Genomic DNA, 22151 nt, shown 5'->3' with positions numbered 1-22151 from the left:
ATGGGCGTGGCCTAGGCCAAAAGATGCAGCAGACTCCAGTGCATCTGTGTGTACAAGTTTTTGGACTGTGGGAGGTTCGGTGTGGGAGTTATAGCCCCAAACGCGTATTCCTTGGTATAGCGCCACCTAGTGGCCGGCGTGTCTGGATTTTGTCGTCTGCATAGTCTTCACTGACCTGGATCTAGTCATGCAATTGGCGTGTGTGCAACATTTACGGTATGGGCTGTATTGCCACTTTCTTGGTAGGAAGTATAATAATAAAAATCCTTACAAAAACAATAGGGATCCAACCTGTTGGCTTGGACCCCTAAAAATCCTTACAAAAACAATAGGGATCCAACCTGTTGGCTTGGACCCCTAACTAGAACTGCAAGCAGTTATGCAGGGGTCCAAGAAGTGTGCATTTCGCCGGCACAACGCGACAAGAAATGTGAATTTCGCCGGCACAACGCGAAGCATGTGTTCAAAACGCTACCCTGAACTTGTGGATACAAAGGATTCGACTGTGGTAGGAGTAGCGAGAAGTCAGTGTAGCGTTTTCGCGGCAAAATTTTGTAGAAGATATACAATTTCCTCGTTTATTGCGCCCTCTAATGGAGAAATTGTCCGAATTTTTTATCGAACGCCATTAAGGTTAGCACCGACATGTGTCTAAAATTTGGACTCGATCCGATGTCTAATTTTCGTATTTTTTGAATTTTTGCGTTTCGACGTGAAACGTAGCTAATAAACCAATATTCAAAATGCTACCGTTTCGTCGTCGAAGGTCGGATCAAAAAACTGTATACGATTCCTTTGCGTGTGCGTCTGAAGATGTCGTGTGCAAAGTTTGGTGTCGATTGGTCAAGAAATGTGGGAGGAGTAGGGAAAAAACAGTTTTGCGGTTTTCGCGATTTAGCGAAAAATATTCATAGACGCAAATGGGCGTGGCCTAGGCCAAAAGATGCAGCAGACTCCAGTGCATCTGTGTGTACAAGTTTTTGGACTCTGGGAGGTTCGGTGTCGGAGTTATAGCCCCAAACGCGTATTCCCTGGTATAGCGCCACCTAGGGGCCGGCGTGTCTGGATTTTGTTATCTGAGTAGCGGTGCCGATTCTGGATCTAGTCATGTAATTGGCGCGTGTGCACCATTTACGGTTTGGGCTGTAGTTCCACTTTCACCGCGGGAAGAATAAGAAGAATCGCTACAAAAACAATAGGGATCCAACCTGTTGGCTTGGACCCCTAACTAGAACTGCAAGCAGTTATGCAGGGGTCCAAGAAGTGTGCATTTCGCCGGCACAACGCGACAAGAAATGTGCATTTCGCCGGCACATCGCGAAGCATGTGTTGAAAACGCTACCCTGAACCTGTGGATACAAAGGATTTGACTGTGGTAGGAGTAGCGAGAAGTCAGTGTAGCGTTTTTGCGGCGAAATTTTGTAGAAGATATACAATTTCCTCGTTTATTGCGCCCCCTAATGGCGGAATTTTCCGAAATTTTTATCGAACGTCATTAAGGTTAGCACCAACATGTGTGTAGAATTTGGACTCGATCCGATGTCTAATTTTGGATTTTTTTGTATTTTTGATTTTCCACGTCTAATTTAGCTAATATACCAATATTCAAAATGCTATCGTTTCGTCGTCGAAGGTCGGATCAAAAAACTGTATATGATTCCTTTGCGTGTGCGTCTGAAGATGTCGTGTGCAAAGTTTTGTGTCGATTGGTCAAGAAATGTGGGAGGAGTAGCGAAAAAACAGTTTTGCGGTTTTCGCGATTTTGCGAAAAAAAATTATGGACGCAAATGGGCGTGGCCTATGCCAAAAGATGCAGCAGACTCCAGTGAATCTGTGTGTACGAGGTTTTGAATGTGGGAGGTTCGGTGTGGGAGTTATAGCCCCAAACGCATTTTCCCTTGGTATAGCGCCACCTAGTGGCCGGCGTGTCTGGATTTTGTTATCTGAGTAGCGGTGCCGGACCTGGATCTAGTCATGCAATTGGCGTGTCGGCACCATTTACGGTTTGGGCTGTGGACCCACTTTTAGCGCGGGAAGTATAATAATAATAATAATCCTTACAAAAACAATAGGGATCCAACCTGTTGGCTTGGACCCCTAATAATAATAATAAAAAAAATCCTTACAAAAACAATAGGGATCCAACCTGTTGGCTTGGACCCCTAAAAATAATAATAATAGGAAGAAAAATCCTTACAAAAACAATAGGGATCCAACCTGTTGGCTTGGACCCCTAATAATAATAATAATAAGAAAAATCCCTACAAAAACAATAGGGATCCAACCTGTTGGCTTGGACCCCTAATAATAATCCTTACAAAAACAATAGGGATCCAACCTGTTGGCTTGGACCCCTAACTAGAACTGCAAGCAGTTATGCAGGGGTCCAAGAAGTGTGCATTTCGCCGGCACAACGCGAAGCATGTGTTCAAAAATTGAGAAACAGCGTATGCCAAAAGATGCAGCTGACTCCAGTGAATCTGTGGATATAAAGGTTTTGACTGTGGGAGCTTCGGTGTGGGAGTTATAGCCCAAAACGCGTTTTCAGAACATTCCATTGGCCAGTTAGGAGATATATTATTTCGTCGTTTATTTGCGACCCCTTGTGGCGAAATTTTCCAAGGACAATTTTCCTTTGCCAAATAACTCCCGCCCACATTAATAATTCTTGGCCATATTTTTTATATAGACTCGGGTTTGCCCCTTGATGGTTTCCTTTGAGTTTGAAGAACATTCTTTTGGCCAATTAGAAGATATACAATTTCCTCGTTTATTGCGCCCCCTAATGGCGAAATATTCCGAATTCTTTATTGAACGCCATTAAGAGTAGCACCGACATGTGTCTAAAATTTGGACTTGATCCGATGTCTAATTTTGGTATTATTTGAATTTTTGCGTTTCGACGTAAAACGTAGCTAATAAACAAATATTCAAAACGCTACCGTTTCGTAATCGAAGGTCGGATCAAAAAAGTGTTCGAATTTATTTTTTTGTGTGAGTCTGACGATGTCGTGTGCAAAGTCTGGTGTTGATTGGTCAAGAAATGTGGGAGGAGTAGGGAAAAAACTGTTTTGCGTTTTTCGCAATTTTGCGAAAAAAAATTATAGACGCAAATGGGCGTGGCCTATGCCAAAAGATGCAGCAGACTCCAGTGGATATGTGGGTACAAGTTTTTGACTGTGGGAGGTTCGGTGTGGGAGTTATAGCCCCAAACGCGTCTTTCCTTGGTATAGCGCCACCTAGTGACCGGCGTGTCTGGATTTTGTCGTCAGCGTAGTCCGAAGAGACCTGGATCTAGTCATGCAATTGGCGTGTCTGCACCATTTACGGTTCGGGCTGTAGTACCAGTTTTAGGGGGGTAAGTATAACAAGAAATGTGGGAGGAGTAGCGAAAAGGCAGTTTAGCTGTTTTTGCGATTTTGCATAAAGAAAATACTGACGCAAATGGGCCTGGCCTATGCCAAAGGATGCAGCTGACTCCAGTGAATCTGTGCGTATAACGTTTTTGACTGTGGGAGCTTCGGTGTGGGAGTTATAGCCTAAAACGCGTTTTCAGAACATTCCATTGGCCAAATAGGAGATATATTATTTCGTTGTTTTTTGGCGCCGCCCTGTTGGCGAAATTTTCCAAAGACAATTTTCCTTTGCCAAATAACTCCTGCCCACATTAATAATTCTTGGCCATATTTTTTATATAGACTCGGGATTGCCCCTTGATGTTTTCCCTCGAGTTTGAAGAAGATTCCTCAGGCCAATTAGAAGATATACAATCTCCTCGTTTATTGCGCCCCCTAATGGCGAAATATTCCGACATGTGTCTAAAATAGCCCCAAACGCGTCTTTCCTTGGTATAGCGCCACCTAGTGACCGGCGCGTCTGGATTTTGTCGTCTGCTTAGTCCGAACAGATCTGGATCTAGTCATGCAATTCGCGTGTCGGCACCATTTACGGTTTGGGCTGTGGTCCCACTTTTAGGGGGGTAAGAATAATAATAATAGGAACAAGAAGTGTGCATTTCGCCGGCACAACGCGACAAGAAATGTGCATTTCGCCGGCACAACGCGAAGCATGTGTTCAAAACGCTACCCTGTACCTGTGGATACAAAGGATTTGACTGTGGTACGAGTAGCGAGAAGTCAGTGTAGCGTTTTCGCGGCGAAATTTTGTAGAAGATATACAATTTCCTTGTTTATTGCGCCCCCTAATGGCGAAATTTTCCGATATTTTTGTCGAACGTCATTAAGGTTAGCACCAACATGTCTGTAAAATTTGGGCTCGATCCGATGTATAATTCTGGATTTCTTCGGATTTTTGACTTTTCACGTCTAATTTAGCTAATAAACAAATATTCAAAACGCTACCGTTTCGTCGTCGAAGGTCGGATCAAAAAAGTGTCTAGGATTTCTTTGCGTGTGCGTCTGAAGATGTCGTGTGCAAAGTTTGGTGTTGATCGGGCGAGAAATGTGGGAGGAGTAGCGAAAAAACAGTTTTGCGGTTTTCGCGATTTAGCGAAAAATATTCATAGACGCAAATGGGCGTGGCCTAGGCCAAAAGATGCAGCAGACTCCAGTGCATCTGTGTGTACAAGTCTTTGGACTCTGGGAGGTTCGGTGTGGAAGTTATAGCCCCAAACGCGTATTCCTTGGTATAGCGCCACCTAGGGACCGGCGTGTCTGGATTTTGTTATCTGAGTAGCGGTGCCGATTCTGGATCTAGTCATGCAATTGGCGCGTGTGCACCATTTACGGTTTGGGCTGTGGTACCACTTCTAAGGCGTACGAAATAATAATAATAATAATAACTAGAACTGCAAGCAGTTATGCAGGGGTCCAAGAAGTGTGCATTTCGCCGGCACAACGCGACAAGAAATGTGCATTTCGCCGGCACAACGCGAAGCATGTGTTCAAAACGCTACCCTGTACCTGTGGATACAAAGGATTTGACTGTGGTACGAGTAGCGAGAAGTCAGTGTAGCGTTTTCGCGGCGAAATTTTGTAGAAGATATACAATTTCCTTGTTTATTGCGCCCCCTAATGGCGAAATTTTCCGATATTTTTATCGAACGTCATTAAGGTTAGCACCAACATGTCTGTAAAATTTGGGCTCAATCCGATGTATAATTCTGGATTTCTTCGGATTCTTGACTTTTCACGTCTAATTTAGCTAATAAACAAATATTCAAAACGCTACCGTTTCGTCGTCGAAGGTCGGATCAAAAAAGTGTCTAGGATTTCTTTGCGTGTGCGTCTGAAGATGTCGTGTGCAAAGTTTGGTGTTGATCGGGCGAGAAATGTGGGAGGAGTAGCGAAAAAACAGTTTTGCGGTTTTCGCGATTTAGCGAAAAATATTCATCGACGCAAATGGGCGTGGCCTAGGCCAAAAGATGCAGCAGACTCCAGTGCATCTGTGTGTACAAGTTTTTGGACTCTGGGAGGTTCGGTGTGGAAGTTATAGCCCCAAACGCGTATTCCTTGGTATAGCGCCACCTAGGGACCGGCGTGTCTGGATTTTGTTATCTGAGTAGCGGTGCCGATTCTGGATCTAGTCATGCAATTGGCGCGTGTGCACCATTTACGGTTTGGGCTGTGGTACCACTTCTAAGGCGTACGAAATAATAACTAGAACTGCAAGCAGTTATGCAGGGGTCCAAGAAGTGTGCATTTCGCCGGCACAACGCGACAAGAAATGTGCATTTCGCCGGCACAACGCGAAGCAAGTATTCAAAACGCTACCGTGAACAACCTGTGGATATAAAGGTTTTGACTGTGAGAGGTTCAGTGTGGGAGTTTCGGCCCCAAACGCATTTTCCGCTACCGTTTAGTCGTCGACGGTTGTATCAAAATAGTTTTTACTGATTTGCAACGCAAAACATATATTCAAAACGCTACCGTTTCGTCAACGATGGTCGGATCAAAATAGTTTTGCTGATTTCTTGTAGAGTGCGTCTGAAGATGTCGTGTGCAAAGTTTGGTGTCAATTGGGCAAGAAATGTGGGAGGAGTAGCGAATAGGCAGTTTAGCTGTTTTTGCGATTTTGCATAAAGAAAATACTGACGCAAATGGGCCTGGGCCCCGTTTCCCGATAACGATGGATCTTCGCTCGTACGATCATTCTCCCGATGGATCTTGCGATCCATCGATAATTTCTTTGGAGCGTTTCCCGAAACTCCTCTTAACGTGAACGCGCATTCGCTGCACTCACGACGTCGTAGGATTGTAACTGTCTACTGACACGGTGCTGAAATGGGCTCCGTAGAAGGGGGAGACGCAGGAATGTCGCAGGAAAATTGTTTTAAAAAGGGTTAAAATATATCCCCATCAAGGACAACAGCAGAGTAGCCTATGAAAAAAATAGACTGCAATTATATGAATGCTAAAGACATTAAAACACAATTGATTAGGCTTAAACCGACATATATCAATCCTAATCCTGAATGCACTGTGCGTTTCACGACATTTCCCCCCCTGTAATAATTCCATATGACCAAAAATTAAAAATAGCTTGTGTGACAACTACATTTATCTTAATGGGCTGATTTCTGAAACATGCTTTGCGCAGCAAAGAGAGCCGACTTAATCTGATTCCGCATAAGGGTTTCCTTGATTGATAATTTGATTGGCTATAGAAGCACCTACGGAAATAGGGTAAGGTATGTATTGATGAGGAATGAAGCCCACCGTCTGGCCCGGTGCATCGTTGAGCGCACGATCGGGAGGTGGAAGTTGCGCTTTAGATGCCTTCACATGTCAGGCGGAGGGCTCCAGTTTTCTCCGGCCAAGTCATGCGCCGTGATATGTGTGACGGCTATGTTGCACAACATTGCAGCTAAGGCTGGGGTGGCATTGCTTGAACCGGAGGACGTTGAGGACGATGTGACGATGAGGAAGATCGGTGTGAGGACGGCCTCCCTCATAACTACGCGGCTGGTTTTCATGCGCGTCGAAGAGTGATTGAGACTTTTTTTTAACCCCCTCCACCCTCCCACATGTCACTAAACATTCCCGTCAACGTGACCAATCCCCACCATATCCCAGCCTTTGGCCTGCTCCTTTGCTTGTTTTTTATAATTTATTTTATTTCTTTATTTTTAATTTTTTAATTTTTTACATTATTTTATGCTACGTTTTATGAGTAGCCTATGTCAGTCTGCACAAATCCCCCCACTTTCTCTCACACATTTTGAGTGCCCTGCCTGCGCAAACATTTTCTGGACTGTCCCGTTTTATTTTGGCCATTTGAACATCTTTATTAATAAATTAATTAATAATCTTTATTAATTACCAAACTAAGAACATAAAGGCGCAATGCGTTTTAATAAAACGCATCCAATAGACGGAATGTCCGATGGTGTCGCCACTGAGGCTATAGCTGACGATGCTCTTAGCGTCCTACGAGTACCTACGAGCACCCCTGGAGTACTCGTTAGCTACGAGCGTTTTCAAGACGTTCGTTCCCCACGATGCTTTCGGGAAACGCGGTGAAAACTCTACGATGCCCTTTCGACGCACTTCACGATCCACTTAGGCTAACGACGCTTTCGGGAAACGGGGCCCTGGCCTATGCCAAAAGATGCAGCTGACTCCAGTGAATCTGTGCGTGTAACGTTTTTGACTGTGGGAGCTTTGTTGTGGGAGTTATAGCCTAAAACGCGTTTTCAGAACATTCCATTGGCCAAATAGGAGATATATTATTTCGTCGTTTTTTGGCGCCGCCCTGTTGGCGAAATTTTCCAAAGACAATTTTCCTTTGCCAAATAACTCCCGCCTATATAATTAATTCTTGGCCATATTTTTTATATAGACTCGGGTTTGCCCCTTGATGGTTCCCTTATAGTTTGAAGAACATTCCTTTGGCCAATTAGAAGATATACAATTTCCTCGTTTATTGCGCCCCCTAATGGCGAAATATTCCGAATTCTTTATTGAACGCCATTAAGGGTAGCACCGACATGTGTCTAAAATTTGGACTTGATCCGACGTCTACTTTTGGTATTCTTTGAATTTTTGCGTTTTGACGTAAAACGTAGCCAATAAACAAATATTCAAAACGCTACCGTTTCGTCGTCGAAGGTCGGATCAAAAAACTGTTGATGATTCCTTTGCGTGTGCGTCTGAAGATGTCGTGTGCAAAGTTTGGTGTTGATTGGTCAAGAAATGTGGGAGGAGTAGGGAAAAAACTGTTTTGCGGTTTTCGCGATTTAGCGAAAAATATTCATAGACGCAAATGGGCGTGGCCTAGCCCAAAAGATGCAGCAGACTCCAGTGCATCTGTGGGTATAACGTTTTTGACTGTGGGAGGTTCGGTGTGGGAGTTATAGCCCCAAACGCGTATTCCTTGGTATAGCGCCACCTAGTGGCCGGCATGTCTGGATTTTGTCGTCTGCGTACACATCACAGACCTGGATCTAGTCATGCAATTGGCGTGTCCGCACCATTTACGGTTTGGGGTGTGGGCCCACTTTTAGGGAAGGAAGTATAATAACAAGAAGTGTGCATTTCGCCGGCACAATGCGACAAGAAATGTGCATTTCGCCGGCACATCGCGAAGCATGTGTTGAAAACGCTACCCTGAACCTGTGGATACAAAGGATTTGACTGTGGTAGGAGTAGCGAGAAGTCAGTGTAGCGTTTTTGCGGCGAAATTTTGTAGAAGATATACAATTTCCTCGTTTATTGCGCCCCCTAATGGCGGAATTTTCCGAAATTTTTATCGAACGTCATTAAGGTTAGCACCAACATGTGTGTAGAATTTGGACTCGATCCGATGTCTAATTTTGGATTTTTTTGTATTTTTGATTTTCCACGTCTAATTTAGCTAATATACCAATGTTCAAAATGCTATCGTTTCGTCGTCGAAGGTCGGATCAAAAAACTGTATATGATTCCTTTGCGTGTGCGTCTGAAGATGTCGTGTGCAAAGTTTTGTGTCGATTGGTCAAGAAATGTGGGAGGAGTAGCGAAAAAACAGTTTTGCGGTTTTCGCGATTTTGCGAAAAAAAATTACGGACGCAAATGGGCGTGGCCTATGCCAAAAGATGCAGCAGACTCCAGTGAATCTGTGTGTACGAGGTTTTGAATGTGGGAGGTTCGGTGTGGGAGTTATAGCCCCAAAGGCATTTTCCCTTGGTATAGCGCCACCTAGTGGCCGGCGTGTCTGGATTTTGTTATCTGAGTAGCGGTGCCGGACCTGGATCTAGTCATGCAATTGGCGTGTCGGCACCATTTACGGTTTGGGCTGTGGACCCACTTTTAGCGCGGGAAGTATAATAATAATCCTTACAAAAACAATAGGGATCCAACCTGTTGGCTTGGACCCCTAATAATAATAATCCTTACAAAAACAATAGGGATCCAACCTGTTGGCTTGGACCCCTAACTAGAACTGCAAGCAGTTATGCAGGGGTCCAAGAAGTGTGCATTTCGCCGGCACAACGCGACAAGAAATGTGCATTTCGCCGGCACAACGCGAAGCAAGTATTCAAAACGCTACCGTGAACAACCTGTGGATATAAAGGTTTTGACTGTGAGAGGTTCAGTGTGGGAGTTTCGGCCCCAAACGCATTTTCCGCTACCGTTTAGTCGTCGACGGTTGGATCAAAATAGTTTTTACTGATTTGCAACGCAAAACATATATTCAAAACGCTACCGTTTCGTCAACGATGGTCGGATCAAAATAGTTTTGCTGATTTCTTGTAGTGTGCGTCTGAAGATGTCGTGTGCAAAGTTTGGTGTCAATTGGGCAAGAAATGTGGGAGGAGTAGCGAAAAGGCAGTTTAGCTGTTTTTGCGATTTTGCATAAAGAAAATACTGACGCAAATGGGCCTGGCCTATGCCAAAAGATGCAGCTGACTCCAGTGAATCTGTGCGTATAACGTTTTTGACTGTGGGAGCTTTGGTGTGGGAGTTATAGCCTAAAACGCGTTTTCAGAACATTCCATTGGCCAAATAGGAGATGTATTATTTCGTCGTTTTTTGGCGCCGCCCTGTTGGCGAAATTTTCCAAAGACAATTTTCCTTTGCCAAATAACTCCCGCCTACATTATTAATTCTTGGCCATATTTTTTATATAGACTCGGGTTTGCCCCTTGATGGTTCCCTTATAGTTTGAAGAACATTCCTTTGGCCAATTAGAAGATATACAATTTCCTCGTTTATTGCGCCCCCTAATGGCGAAATATTCCGAATTCTTTATTGAACGCCATTAAGGGTAGCACCGACATGTGTCTAAAATTTGGACTTGATCCGACGTCTACTTTTGGTATTCTTTGAATTTTTGCGTTTTGACGTAAAACGTAGCCAATAAACAAATATTCAAAACGCTACCGTTTCGTCGTCGAAGGTCGGATCAAAAAACTGTTGATGATTCCTTTGCGTGTGCGTCTGAAGATGTCGTGTGCAAAGTTTGGTGTTGATTGGTCAAGAAATGTGGGAGGAGTAGGGAAAAAACTGTTTTGCGGTTTTCGCGATTTAGCGAAAAATATTCATGGACGCAAATGGGCGTGGCCTAGCCCAAAAGATGCAGCAGACTCCAGTGCATCTGTGTGTACAATTTTTCGGACTCTGGGAGGTTCGGTGTGGGAGTTATAGCCCCAAACGCGTATTCCTTGGTATAGCGCCACCTAGTGGCCGGCATGTCTGGATTTGGTCGTCTGCGTAGTCCGAAGAGATCTGGATCTAGTCATGCAATTGGCGTGTCGGCACCATTTACGGTTTGGGCTGTGGGCCCACTTTTAGGGGGGTAAGTATAATAAAAATAAAAAGAAAAATCTTTACAAAAACAATAGGGATCCAACCTGTTGGCTTGGACCCCTAATAATCCTTACAAAAACAATAGGGATCCAACCTGTTGGCTTGGACCCCTAATAACTAGAACTGCAAGCAGTTATGCAGGGGTCCAAGAAGTGTGCATTTCGCCGGCACAACGCGACAAGAAATGTGCGTTTCGCCGGCACAACGCGAAGCATGTGTTCAAAACGCTACCCTGAACCTGTGGATTTTTAATTTTCCACGTCTAATTTAGCTAATAAACAAATATTCAAAACTCTACCGTTTCGTCGTCGAAGGTCGGATCAAAAAACTGTATACGATTTCTTTGGTGTCGATTGGTCAAGAAATGTGGGAGGAGTAGCGAAAAAACAGTTTTGCGGTTTTCGCGATTTAGCGAAAAATATTCATGGACGCAAATGGGCGTGGCCTAGGCCAAAAGATGCAGCAGACTCCAGTGCATCTGTGTGTACAAGTTTTTGGACTCTGGGAGGTTCGGTGTGGGAGTTATAGCCCCAAACGTGTTTCTCCTCGGTATAGCGCCACCTAGTGGCCGGCATGTCTGGATTTGGTTATCTGAGTAGCGGTGCCGGACCTGGTTCTAGTCATGTAATTGGCGCGTGTGCACCATTTACGGTTTGGGCTGTGGACCCACTTTCAAGGCGGGAAGTATAATAAAAAGAAAAATCCTTACAAAAACAATAGGGATCCAACCTGTTGGCTTGGACCCCTAAAAAGAAAAATCCTTACAAAAACAATAGGGATCCAACCTGTTGGCTTGGACCCCTAATAATAAAAATCCTTACAAAAACAATAGGGATCCAACCTGTTGGCTTGGACCCCTAATAATAAACAAATATTCAAAACGCTACCGTTTCGTCGTCGAAGGGCAAATCAAAAAAGTGTTCAAAAATGTCTTTGCGTGTCTGTCTGAAGATGTCGTGTGCAAAGTTTGGTGTTGATTGGTCAAGAAATGTGGGAGGAGTAGCGAAAAAACAGTTTTACGGTTTTCGCGATTTTGCGAAAAAAAAATATTGACGCAAATGGGCGTGGCCTATGCCAAAAGATGCAACAGACTCCAGTGGATATGTGGGTACAAGTTTTTGATTGTGGGAGGTTCGGTGTGGGAGTTATAGCCCCAAAGGCGTTTTCCCTTGGTATAGCGCCACCTAGTGTTCGGCGTGTCTGGATTTTGTCCTCTGCGTGGTCCGAAGAGATCTGGATCTAGTCATGCAATTCGCGTGTCGGCACCATTTACGGTTTGGGCTGTGGTCCCACTTTTAGGGAGGTAAGAATAAAGAAGTGTGCATTTCGCCGGCACAACTGCAGCTGACTCCAGTGAATCTGTGGATATAAAGGTTTTGACTGTGGGAGCTTCGGTGTGGGAGTTATAGCCCAAAACGCGTTTTCAGAACATTCCATTGGCCAGTTAGGAGATGTATTATTTCGTCGTTTATTTGCGCCCCCTTGTGGCGAAATTTTCCAAAGACAATTTTCCTTTGCCAAATAACTCCCGCCCACATTAATAATTCTTGGCCATATTTTTTATATAGACTCGGGTTTGCCCCTTGATGGTTCCCTTATAGTTTGAAGAACATTCCTTTGGCCAATTAGAAGATATACAATTTCCTCGTTTATTGCGCCCCCTTATGGCGAAATATTCCGATTATTTTACTGAACGCCAGTAGGGGTAGCATCGACATGTGTCAAAAATTTGGACTTGATCCGATGTTTAATTTTGGTATTTTTTAATTTTTTTGCGTTTCGACGTGAAACGTAGCTAATAAACAAATATTCAAAACGCTACCGTTTCGTCGTCGAAGGGCAAATCAAAAAAGTGTTCAAAAATGTCTTTGCGTGTCTGTCTGAAGATGTCGTGTGCAAAGTTTGGTGTTGATTGGTCAAGAAATGTGGGAGGAGTAGCGAAAAAACAGTTTTACGGTTTTCGCGATTTTGCGAAAAATATTCATAGACGCAAATGGGCGTGGCCTAGGCCAAAAGATGCAACAGACTCCAGTGGATATGTGGGTACAAGTTTTTGATTGTGGGAGGTTCGGTGTGGGAGTTATAGCCCCAAAGGCGTTTTCCCTTGGTATAGCGCCACCTAGTGTTCGGCGTGTCTGGATTTTGTCGTCTGCGTAGTCCGAAGAGATCTGGATCTAGTCATGCAATTCGCGTGTCGGCACCATTTACGGTTTGGGCTGTGGTCCCACTTTTAGGGAGGTAAGAATAATAACTAGAACTGCAAGCAGTTATGCAGGGGTCCAAGAAGTGTGCATTTCGCCGGCACAACGCGACAAGAAATGTGCATTTCGCCGACACAACGCGAAGCATGTGTTCAAAACGCTACCCTGAACCTGTGGATACAAAGGATTTGACTGTGGTAGGAGTAGCGAGAAGTCAGTTCGCTGCAATTTTTTTTAGAAGATATACAATTTCCTCGTTTATGACGCCCCCTAATGGCGAAATCTTCCGAAATTTTTATCGAACGACATTAAGGTTAGCACCAACATGTCTGTAAAATTTGGACTCGTTCCGATGTCTACTTTTGGATTTTTCTGGATTTTTGATTTTTCCACGTCTAATTTAGCTAATATACCAATATTCAAAATGCTACCGTTTCGTCGTCGAAGGTCGGATCAAAAAACTGTTGATGATTTCTTTGCGTGTGCGTCTGAAGATGTCGTGTGCAAAGTTTGGTGTTGATTGGTCAAGAAATGTGGGAGGAGTAGGGAAAAAACAGTTTTGCGGTTTTCGCGATTTAGCGAAAAATATTCATAGACGCAAATGGGCGTGGCCTAGGCCAAAAGATGCAGCAGACTCCAGTGCATCTGTGTGTACAAGTTTTTGGACTCTGGGAGGTTCGGTGTGGGAGTTATAGCCCCAAACGTGTTTCTCCTTGGTATAGCGCCACCTAGTGGCCGGCATGTCTGGATTTGGTTATCTGAGTAGCGGTGCCGGTACTGGTTCTAGTCATGTAATTGGCGCGTGTGCACCATTTACGGTTTGGGCTGTGGTTCCACTTTCACGGGGAGGTAGTATAATAATAATAATAAACTAGAACTGCAAGCAGTTATGCAGGGGTCCAAGAAGTGTGCATTTCGCCGGCACAACGCGACAAGAAATGTGCATTTCGCCGGCACAATGCGAAGAATGTGTTCAAAACGCTACCCTGAACCTGTGGATACAAAGGATTTGGCTGTGGTAGGAGTAGCGGGAAGTCAGTGTAGCGTTTTCGCGGCGAAATTTTGTAGAAGATATACAATTTCCTCGTTTATTGCGCCCCCTAATGGCGGAATTTTCCGAAATTTTTATCGAACGACATTAAGGTTAGCACCAACATGTCTGTAGAATTTGGACTCGATCCAATGTCTAATTTTGGATTTTTTTGGATTTTTAATTTTCCACGTCTAATTTAGCTAATAAACAAATATTCAAAACTCTACCGTTTCGTCGTCGAAGGTCGGATCAAAAAACTGTATACGATTCCTTTGCGTGTGCGTCTGAAGATGTCGTGTGCAAAGTTTTGTGTCAATTGGTCAAGAAATGTGGGAGGAGTAGCGAAAAAACAGTTTTGCGGTTTTCGCAATTTTGCGAAAAAAAATTATTGACGCAAATGGGCGTGGCCTAGGCCAAAAGATGCAGCAGACTCGAGTGCATCTGTGTGTACAAGTTTTTAGACTCTGGGAGGTTCGGTGTGGGAGTTATAGCCCCAAACGCGTATTCCTTGGTATAGCGCCACCTAGTGGCCGGCATGTCTGGATTTAGTCGTCTGCGTAGTCCGAAGAGATCTGGATCTAGTCATGCAATTGGCGTGTCAGCACCATTTACGGTTTGGGCTGTGGTACCACTTTTAGGGAGGTACAAATAATAAAAATAAACAAGAAGTGTGCATTTCGCCGGCACAACGCAAAGCATTTGTTCGAAACTGAGGAACGGCGTAAGCCAAAAGATGCAGCTGACTCCAGTGAATCTGTGGATATAACGTTTTTGACTGTGGGAGCTTCGGTGTGGGAGTTATAGCCTAAAACGCGTTTTCAGAACATTCCATTGGCCAGTTAGGAGATATATTATTTCGTCGTTTATTTGCGCCCCCTTGTGGCGAAATTTTCCAAAGACGATTTTCCTTTGCCAAATAACTCCCGCCCACATTAATAATTCTTGGCCATATTTTTTATATAGACTCGGGTTTGCCCCTTGATGGTTCCCTTATAGTTTGAAGAACATTCCTTTGGCCAATTAGAAGATATACAATTTCCTCGTTTATTGCGCCCCCTAATGGCGAAATATTCCGAATTCTTTATTGAACGCCATTAAGGGTAGCACCGACATGTGTCTAAAATTTGGACTTGATCCGACGTCTACTTTTGGTATTCTTTGAATTTTTGCGTTTTGACGTAAAACGTAGCCAATAAACAAATATTCAAAACGCTACCGTTTCGTCGTCGAAGGTCGGATCAAAAAACTGTTGATGATTCCTTTGCGTGTGCGTCTGAAGATGTCGTGTGCAAAGTTTGGTGTTGATTGGTCAAGAAATGTGGGAGGAGTAGGGAAAAAACTGTTTTGCGGTTTTCGCGATTTAGCAAAAAATATTCATAGACGCAAATGGGCGTGGCCTAGGCCAAAAGATGCAGCAGACTCCAGTGAATCTGTGTGTACGAGGTTTTGAATGTGGGAGGTTCGGTGTGGGAGTTATAGCCCCAAACGCGTATTCCTTGGTATAGCGCCACCTAGTGGCCGGCGTGTCTGGATTTTGTTATCTGAGTAGCGGTGCCGGACCTGGATCTAGTCATGCAATTGGCGTGTCGGCACCATTTACGGTTTGGGCTGTGGACCCACTTTTAGCGCGGGAAGTATAATAACTAGAACTGCAAGCAGTTATGCAGGGGTCCAAGAAGTGTGCATTTCGCCGGCACAACGCGACAAGAAATGTGCATTTCGCCGGCACAACGCGAAGCAAGTATTCAAAACGCTACCGTGAACAACCTGTGGATATAAAGGTTTTGACTGTGAGAGGTTCAGTGTGGGAGTTTCGGCCCCAAACGGATTTTCCGCTACCGTTTAGTCGTCGACGGTTGGATCAAAATAGTTTTTACTGATTTGCAACGCAAAACATATATTCAAAACGCTACCGTTTCGTCAACGATGGTCGGATCAAAATAGTTTTGCTGATTTCTTGTAGTGTGCGTCTGAAGATGTCGTGTGCAAAGTTTGGTGTCAATTGGGCAAGAAATGTGGGAGGAGTAGCGAAAAGGCAGTTTAGCTGTTTTTGCGATTTTGCATAAAGAAAATACTGACGCAAATGGGCCTGGCCTATGCCAAAAGATGCAGCTGACTCCAGTGAATCTGTGCGTGTAACGTTTTTGACTGTGGGAGCTTTGGTGTGGGAGTTATAGCCTAAAACGCGTTTTCAGAACATTCCATTGGCCAAATAGGAGATATATTATTTCGTCGTTTTTTGGCGCCGCCCTGTTGGCGAAATTTTCCAAAGACAATTTTCCTTTGCCAAATAACTCCCGCCTATATAATTAATTCTTGGCCATATTTTTTATATAGACTCGGGTTTGCCCCTTGATGGTTCCCTTATAGTTTGAAGAACATTCCTTTGGCCAATTAGAAGATATACAATTTCCTCGTTTATTGCGCCCCCTAATGGCGAAATATTCCGAATTCTTTATTGAACGCCATTAAGGGTAGCACCGACATGTGTCTAAAATTTGGACTTGATCCGACGTCTACTTTTGGTATTCTTTGAATTTTTGCGTTTTGACGTAAAACGTAGCCAATAAACAAATATTCAAAACGCTACCGTTTCGTTGTCGAAGGTCGGATCAAATAACTGTTGATGATTTCTTTGCGTGTGGATCTGAAGATGTCGTGTGCAAAGTTTGGTGTCGATTGGTCAAAAAATGTGGGAGGAGTAGGGAAAAAACAGTTTTGCGGTTTTCGCGATTTAGCGAAAAATATTCATAGACGCAAATGGGCGTGGCCTAGGCCAAAAGATGCAGCAGACTCCAGTGCATCTGTGGGTACAAGTTTTTGGACTCTGTGAGGTTCGGTGTGGGAGTTATAGCCCCAAACGCGTATTCCTTGGTATAGCGCCACCTAGTGACCGGCGTGTCCGGATTTTGTCGTCTGCGTACACATCACAGACATGGATCTAGTCATGCAATTGGCGTGTCCGCACCATTTACGGTTTGGGGTGTGGGCCCACTTTTAGGGAAGGAAGTATAATAATAATAATAATAATAAAAATCCTTACAAAAACAATAGGGATCCAACCTGTTGGCTTGGACCCCTAATAATCCTTACAAAAACAATAGGGATCCAACCTGTTGGCTTGGACCCCTAAAAAAATCCTTACAAAAACAATAGGGATCCAACCTGTTGGCTTGGACCCCTAATAATAATCCTTACAAAAACAATAGGGATCCAACCTGTTGGCTTGGACCCCTAATAATAAAAAAAATCCTTACAAAAACAATAGGGATCCAACCTGTTGGCTTGGACCCCTAAAAATCCTTACAAAAACAATAGGGATCCAACCTGTTGGCTTGGACCCCTAAATAACTGTGCTCCAAAAAACGAAATGTAAACCAATGCATTCTGAATGGGAGTGTTTCTCCGATTTTTCCATGCTACACAGAACGAAATGTAAACCCATGCAAATAAAGACTTCATGGTCATAATAATTTAAATATCATTATTCTCCTCAGTGTGTAGGGTGGTATTCAATTTTTTTCAACGGGGTTGCATCCAGTCACTTGAACGTCATGGTTGCTATGGTGGTTGCTATCGACCAGCCCCTCTAATCCTTACATGGCTCTAAAAAACACGCGGCAAAGGAGCTGCCGTCCATTGTGTTGTTTTTGTCGTAAAATAGGGTCCGATGGTTAAAAAATAGACAGATATTCCAAGGTATCCTTAAAAGGCAGCTTGGTTGTTTTTATTTTCTGCAGTTTAGACTTCTTCTATAACCTATTTTTGAAAGCAAAACACCAAGCTCAATGATTTAACGAGGCAGGGTTATTTGAAACAATTTATTAAATATATATTTGTGAGAGGTCATTCCTTCTCCTGAGTTTGCTTCCTATTTATGTCTAGTGTACAACCCTACTGTCCACAAGCATCACCCCCCCCCTCCCCATATGGATTTGGAGAATTGTTGCCACGTCCCAGTGGTGGAGGTATCATATATATGAAGGAGGGCATTCAATTATACTACAATGATCAATTAGGAGGCCGAAGCCCGAAAGGAAGTGATGCAATAGGTGACTGCAGGTCGACAACATTTAAGTAAGCTGTACTTTGAGGTCTCTTATAGATCAAAGGGGGTCTCAAAGGACCCCCTGTCCTAGAAGCAGCCCAAGTTGTTGTTTTAGCAGCGAAATGCATTGTGTGTGTGTGTGTGTGTGTGTGTGTGTGTGTGTGTGTGTGTGTGTGTGTGTGTGTGTGTGTGTGTACTCTTCAACCTGTGGCTCCAGCCCTACAGGAAATGACTCAGCAAGTGCTCCATCTCGTTGCACCTACACCCAGCGGCTCGCTTGCAAGATTTTGGCCTTAAGTTCTTCCCAGACCTACACCGTAGCCATCCAACCTGCATATCTGAGAATCAGGCCTCTCTTTAATAATGACAAAAAGTTATGAGAGAAATACACATTAACTTTTGTCTCATAAGCGGCGTGGTGCCGGCTCCTTTTGACCTTTTGACCCCAGACTTCTGGGGGAATAGCTGAATCAATTCATTAGTCAATCAGAAGCATGTAAATATCTTCCCGTTGGCGTGACGGGGCAAACAAGGTGTCCTTCAACATCTACGCTTCCAGGCGATTACAACGGTGCCACACATGTTCGAACATGTTTAATGGTAGTAATTAGCTGTCGAAATTGGAGGCCTTAATCAATAATGAGCAGTTATTGATTTGCTTCCCGATAGAAATTTATGAAAAATGACATGTCATTTAGCATCTACACGTTTAACTGAGTCCAATGACACCAAGCATGACACTCTAGCAAATTGTAACATTTATTTGACATGGTACACCTATGGTCTACGACATGATCTCGGTGTGGCAAGAGGGAGGGCTTGATCTCATTGGAGTCAGCTCAACGTGTAGATGCTAAATAACATGTAATTTGTCAAAAATCTCCATCGGGAAGCAAATCTATAGCTGATCATTATTGATAAAGGCCTCCAAAATCGACAGCTAATTACTACCCCGAAACATATTCAAATATGAGTGACACTGTTGCAATCGCCTCGAAACGTAGATGTCAAAGGACACCTTGTTTGCCCCGTTACGCACCGGGAAGATATTTTCATACTTCTAATGGATTGATTCATATTTTAAGGTTCTCGGAGTGAGACTTGAAGCGGCTGCAGCAGAAGTGTTGAGACGAAAGATGATATCAAGACATTTATAGAATATTCCCATTCACATTATGATTCTTCGTCATAACATCCGACCAAACATCCTTTACAGTCACCGAGCGAGGATTATGAAAGTCCAGGCCCCCCCTTCCTGCACTCGGGGTCCGACTGGGCCAAGTTTCGATGCGGGGGTCCCAGTTAGGCCTTAGAATAAGGTATTCAAATTTCAGGGCGGTAGGACGTTCCTATCTCAAAAACTGTTTTTCCACCACATTCTGAACCATTAGGTAACACTTTTGAGGGGCTTTGTCCAAATGAGAAACTTTTTTGAGGGGCGTGACCTCCAACAGTACAGTAAATGTACATAAGACAGAGGTTAGTTTATAGTCCCCATTTTTTGTGGGATGGAGGTGTACATTTGTGGCTTAAGGTGTGCAGACACAGCTGGCCTGTGGCCACGTTTTTGAAGTCTGGGGTCAAAAGGTCAAAAGGAGCCAGCACCACGCCGCTTATGAGATAACAAAAAGTGAATGTGTATTTCTCTCGTAACTTTTTGTCATTATTAAAGAGAAGCATGATTCTCAGATATGCGGGTTGGATGGCTAAGGTGTAGGTCTGGGAAGTACTTCAGGCCAAAATCTTGCAAGCGAGCCGCTGGGTGCAGGTGCAACGAGATGGAGCACTTGCTGAGTCATTTCCTGTAGGGCTGGAGCCATAGGTTCAAGTTCAAGTGTACTTTATTGTCAAAAATCTATGTAACAGGGTGAGCACAGAAGTTTGAAATTGCGTTTGACCAGTGTCCAATGTGCAGTTTAACTAAAAACATTTAAATAAGACATTGACAATACTCTCACTCACACACACACACACACACACACACACACACACACACACACACACACACACACACACACACACACACACACACACACACACACACACACACACACACACACACATACATAGCAGCAGAAGTACACACACACACACATAGCAGCAGAAGTACAATCAGTGGTCACAAGGTGCAACAGTAAAGTAAAGTGCAACAGTAAAGTGCCAGTGGCATGGTGAAGTGACTATGGAATGTTCATGTGGTTTTCTTCAGTGTGTTGATGAGTCTGATGGCTTGTGGAAAGAAGCTGTTACTCAGTCTGCTTGTGCGGGACCGCAGGTTGCGGTACCGCTTCCCTGATGGTAGAAGGGAGAACAGACTGTGTGCTGGATGAGTTGTGTCTTTGATGATGTTCATTGCCCGCTTGGAACAGTGTGAAGTGTACCGTTCCTGAATGGCTGGTAGGGGTGACCTGATGATCTTTTCTGCTGTCCTCACCACCCTCTGCAGTGCCTTCTTGTCTGCAGCTAGACAGCTGCCGTGCCAGACAGAGACGTTGCTGGTCAGGATGCTCTCAATAGCACCTCTGAAGAAGGTGGTGAGGGCAGAAGTGGGGAGGTCAGCTCTTCTCATCCTTCTCAGGAAGTGGAGTCGTGTCTGCGCCTTCTTGACCAGCTTGGTGGTGTTGGTAGTCCATGAGAGGTCATTCGTGATGTGCACTCCCAGGAACTTTGTGCTTTTCACAGACTCTACTGCACTGCCGTTGATGATTAGTGGGATGTGTGTTGGTTGTTTCTTCCTGAAGTCTACAGTAATTTATTTTGTTTTGTTGACGTTGAGAAGCAGATTGTTCCTCTCACACCAGTTGATGAGTAGCTGTACCTCCTCTCTGTATGCTGAGTCATCATTGTCTTTGATGAGGCCCACCACTGTTGTGTCATCTGCAAATTTGATGATGTGATTTGTTTCAAATTTGGCACAGCAGTCGTGGGTCATCAGCGTGAACAGCAGGGGGGATAGCACACATCCTTGCGGCACCCCCGTGTTTATGATGGTGGTCGCTGAGGAGTTGTTTCCGACTCTGACTGTCTGCAGTCTGTTTGTAAGAAAGTCCAGCAGCCAGTTGCACAGTGAAGTGCTGATGCCTTGTACTCAGCTTGTCCATTCAGATGTTAGGGAATGACGGTGTTGAACGCAGAGCTGAAGTCTATGAACAGCATCCGCGCGTGACTGTTTTTGTTCTCCAGATGAGCCAGGCAGAGGTGGAGTGCTGTTGCTATGGCGTCATCAGTGGAGCGCTTGGGGCGGTAGGCAAATTGGTATGGATCCAGAGTAGTGGGGAGGGTGGATGTTAGGTGGAAGCGTATGCGTCCTTTGAGACCCCCTTTGATATATGAGACCTCAAAGTACAGCTTACTTAAATGTTGTCGACCTGCAGTCACCTATTGCATCACTTCCTAGGGCTTCGGCCTCCTAATTGATCATTGTAGTATAATTGAATGCCCTCTTTCATATATATGATACCTCCACCACTGGGACGTGGCAACAATTCTCCAAATCCATATGGGGAGGGGGGGGGGGTGATGCTTGTGGACAGTAGGGTTGTACACTAGACATAAATAGGAAGCAAACTCAGGAGAAGGAATGACCTCTCACAAATATATATTTAATAAATTGTTTCAAATAACCCTGCCTCGTTAAATCACTGAGCTTGGTGTTTTGCTTTCAAAAATAGGTTATAGAAGAAGTCTAAACTGCAGAAAATAAAAACATCCAAGCTGCCTTTTAAGGATACCTTGGAATATCTGTCTATTTTTTAACCATCGGACCCTAGTTTACGACAAAAACAACACAATGGACGGCAGCTCCTTTGCCGCGTGGTTTTTAGAGCCATGTAAGGATTAGAGGGGCTGGTCGATAGCAACCACCATAGCAACCATGACGGTCAAGTGACTGGATGCAACCCCATTGAAAAAAATAGAATACCACCCTACACACTGAGGAGAATAATGATATTTAAATGATTATGACCATGAAGTCTTTATTTGCATGGGTTTACATTTCGTTCTGCGTAGCATGGAAAAATCGGAGAAACACTCCCATTCAGAATGCATTGGTTTACATTTCGTTCTTTGGAGCACAGTTATTTTTATTTATTTATTTATTTTCAATTTTTGTGGAGGTG

This window comes from Gadus chalcogrammus, chromosome 18 (genome assembly GCF_026213295.1).
Source record: "Gadus chalcogrammus isolate NIFS_2021 chromosome 18, NIFS_Gcha_1.0, whole genome shotgun sequence".
NCBI classification, from domain to species: Eukaryota; Metazoa; Chordata; class Actinopteri; order Gadiformes; family Gadidae; genus Gadus; species Gadus chalcogrammus.
This window is presented reverse-complemented; position numbering follows the sequence as displayed.